Source organism: Manis javanica, chromosome 3, assembly GCF_040802235.1.
Source record: "Manis javanica isolate MJ-LG chromosome 3, MJ_LKY, whole genome shotgun sequence".
NCBI classification, from domain to species: domain Eukaryota; kingdom Metazoa; phylum Chordata; class Mammalia; order Pholidota; family Manidae; genus Manis; species Manis javanica.
In genome coordinates, this window is record NC_133158.1 from 186,863,267 (window position 1) to 186,867,663 (window position 4,397).

The following is a 4,397-nucleotide window of genomic DNA, read 5'->3' on the forward strand; positions in this document are numbered from 1 at the left end:
AGCACTTCACTGATAATCAGGCATTTATTGAAGAGATGACCCCAGTCATCTTGCAGATTTGTGTGAGTGATTGTAACATGATAAAATACCATTTTCTCAAAGTTGTAATCATAGTAAGCCATATTTTGTTGTTGAATTGTAAAGAACCCATACAACATACACATATTAATTCATCATTGTGTGCACCATCATCTCACAGGAAAGTTGCAGGTGGTGATTTTCTTTCCCCCTGAAGAATACATTTGGGGAACACATGCAGCAAAGGGTTTCTTCTTCACTGTTTTTCATGTTTATCAACAGGACTTATGGTAGGTCCCAGAAATGTGTTAAGGCTTTGTGACAGTGGATTGTTTGGTTCATTTGGAAATCATCAATCAAAGGAGCAATCTTGTTAAGATTTTAGTAAACAGCAAAGTTCAATGTGCTCTAAAGATATAAATTTTGTTCTTAACAGGATGATGCTGCCATAGGAAAACAAATGTGAATGTCAAAGCATGTGTTTCTACTGTCAGAAAACATATGACTAAAAAACCTCTAGACTCTGTACAACATTATTGTACTTGGGCTTTTGTTCTGTCTTTAGTTTAGTGTAGGAGTGTCTTTTAAAGGATGGTAGCTGAAGGGACATAATTTTGTTGTTGTTGTTGCCTTTCTTACCATTCTTTCAGCCAGCTAGCGGAGTGACACAGTTGGCAATGTTGGGATTTTTGTGATGATGAATTACAGGCATATGGAAGGTGATGTGATAAAGAAGCAAAAGATTGACGAAAACTTCCAAAGAAAATACAAGTTGATCAACACAATAAAGATCCCAAAGGGAGTGAGAATAGGAGAGAAGGAGAGGACAAGGCAACAATAACCACAAAAGCATAAAGACAGGTTGATGAGGAAGTTTAATTAATCGGACAGGGAGAAATTGTGGAACAGCAGCAAAGCACAAGGGAACTGTGAATATCGAGACTGAAAAGAATTACTGAATATTAAGAATCAGATCACTCTGGATAATCTACGAACGGCAGTAAATCTTTGAAATAATTTATAATTTTTAGTTTTTACTTTTTATTGTTAGACTGCTTAATTATGTGCAAATTTGCACTGAGACTGAGCCACAAATATCTCCATACAAAGATTTCAATTTATGGAGTTTATACAATTGGACTTTATTTTTCAAACCAAAGAATACTAAAACATAATTGGCATAATCACTTACTGTCTATTTAGACATAAGAGGAAGTCTATCAATAGAAATCATTTTTGTTTAATTTCATATGTTTGTACAGTGTTATAAGAATATGCTATGAGTTTGATATGGGAAAATGTTGGTGACGTATTCCTATTTTGAATATTTAACTTTGGAAGCAATGTGCTTCTAGGCAATATTCATGCCCATCTAATTTCTCCTTTGAGAAATCCACATCCACTGATGGGATAGCCTTTAAGATGTCTGTTTAAGCACTGTTTAGAAATCAGAATTTCCTATAAGCAAAACTGGGAAGATTATAACTACCTTTTCATACAGTTTTTCTTGAGTAAGTTTTATATATCTGGGACAAGTTCAGACATAGTTTTCTTTTTTCTTTTTGCTAATGTCTGCAAAAAAAGAGTATTAACTATTTTTATTGAAATGTACCAGGAAAGTAGATTACTTACCAGAAATTAAAGTCACTGAAATATATATTTATCAAAATACTTTTGGGCTGGTATTGCTATTAGAACTTTTTGCATCTCAGAAACATTAAAAAATATTCATTTTATGTTAAAGTTATGTATTGGGTAAATAAATATGTTTGCTTCATATTATTTTAATTTGTTGTTACTAAAATATACTAATTGACTAAATAGCATGACACTTGAAGGTGTGCGATGGTGAAACAACCTCTTGTCTTTAATGCTGCCCCTTGGCTATTTATATGATTCATCATGAACTTTCTTCAAATATATGCCTCCAAAAAATGGCCTTATCACCTTCCCAACCACTCATGCAAAAGAGCACTCTTATTCAGTTTCTACTCTTGCATCATTTATTACCAATAGTTTTATTACTAACAGACATGTTCAATATGCATTTGTATGTTTTACATAAATTTAGATTATAAATTCCACAAGAGCAAAGATTTCTCCTGTTTTGCTCATTTATCACCAGCATCTAGTAAAGGTCTACAAGTCAATAAATAGCTTTTGAATGAACAGATGAATAAGTTTGTATCTAGTTTAAAATTAGTACTGAAATGGAAGTTTTTTATCTGAAACCATGATATGAAAAAAACTGAAGTAGAATAAAACAATGGGTTCAGAGAGATGATATTCTGACAGCTTAACTAAGCAAAACAAAGCACACTGTCTCACATTCTATCTCTCTCTACATAAATACATATTTATACATACATATACACATACATACATGTAAATTATAGTTATTAAACATTACATACAACATTTATTTAAGTCTTATTTAGCAAATTAACTTTAAATAATAAATTATGATCCATTTATCAAATGTTATAAAATGTATGTAATACAATATATAATTCTCTTATAATTCTAACTATACATATCATACTCTTTTAAACTTATTAAACAAGTTACTAAAATATTTTTACATGCCTGAAAAAAGTATTTGATAGGTTTGTCATATAGGTTGAGAAATACATGAAGTAAAATTTTGGAATAAAGGGAATGGAGTTAACAACCTTATTCTTCACATTTGGAGACAAACAGAACATAAAAGTGCATGGAAGACACAGCTCCAGCTATGGCTGTGAACTGAGAAGTTTTTGGAGTGTGGCATATTTTGAGTGTGGAGACAAAACTAATACAATCATGAACATATGAATGATAAGATTAATGTGTTTCTTCCAAGGTAAAAATAAGACTTTACTATGATTTTTTTTTTGCGACAATTGTCATAGCAAGCAGGTTAAGTGACCTGTAGAAATTAAAACATGACAAATGGACACACACAAAAAGGCAAAGGGCAGTATCAAGTAAAAATTAAAGTAAAAAAGTGATTTGGCTTTCAGTGGAAAAAAATTATAGAACAAAATCAAACAATCAGGTTATACAAGAGATAATGAGAAAATGGCAGAGAAGGCATTGAGAACAATCCAAGAGAGACTGTAATGACTTGAAAAACACTGGAGAAAGAGAGAGAAGGAATATTTCTGAAGAACCTAGGAGAAAATAATAATAAAAAAATTAACTACTAATGAAATGTAAATCTCCGTAATAGTAGCAATATGGCCTGGAGAAAAAAATGCATAAAGCAGACAAAATGAGAAGAACAGGCCAATGGCAATCAAAACAAGAAGGGAGAAGTTTAAAAGAAATCATTGAAAATCTAATTCAACCCTTCAGTATAAACATGAATAAAAAAATTAACTATTAAGAAGTTATAATAAAAATTTTATGTAAAAGTATAAGGCCACAAAAAAGATAGAGGCATGAGAGGAGAGACAGAGGCTTCCTCCTAAAACTGTATACAATTAGAAAATATAGTTGCACAACTAATCCTGAGAGAGCAACAGGAAAGTGGACTGTGCCAGATTGCACACACCTGGAGAAAAGAGCAGACCTCACAGAACAGGGTAAATAAGGTACCAAAGCTGTGGACACAGGGGGAACCAAGCTTTTCCCCCACCCCAGCTCACCGGCGTGAGGAAGAGAAATTGAGCAGGAAGGGAGTGGAGGCCTGGGACTGCTGGATACCTAGCTCCAGAGATTTGCTCTGGGAGAACAAACATACATTACATGGTGCTTTCATGATACTCGCATGATTACCGGGTTGGAAAGCTAATACAAGCAGAATTCCTGGAGAGACTGAGATTCTAGCCACTTGTGGAAAGCAGGGATCCATATGTGGCTGCTCTGGGACAAAAGCTTATACTGTGTGCTCAGCCTATTGGTTCAGGCAGTGGAGACAGGCACAGCAGCCGGGAAGCAGGGAACAGCTCTTTCCTTCCCCCAGGCACTAATACCATTCCCCTGTGACCCCAGACATTGCTTCAGGAGCTGAGTAGCTCCAGAGTAGAGCTTATAGACACTAGAGGGCACCATACACAAACATGAAATGCCAAAGGAACCTGGTCCAGAGCAAAATTAATATAACTCTGAAGAAAGATTTAAATGACATGGACCACGTGACTCTTCCTGAAAGGGAGTTCAAAATAAAAATCATCAACATGTGAATGGAGGTACAGAAAGATATCCAAGAGCTCAGGAATAAATTCAGGTCAAAGATCCAATCGCTGAAGAGCATGATGGAGGGTATTAAAAGCAGGTTGGATACAGTGGAGGAGATGATAAATGAAACAGAAACTAGAGAAGAGGAATACAAAGAAGCTGAGGCACAGAGAGAAAAAAGAATCACTAAGAATAAACAAATATTGAGAGAACTGTGT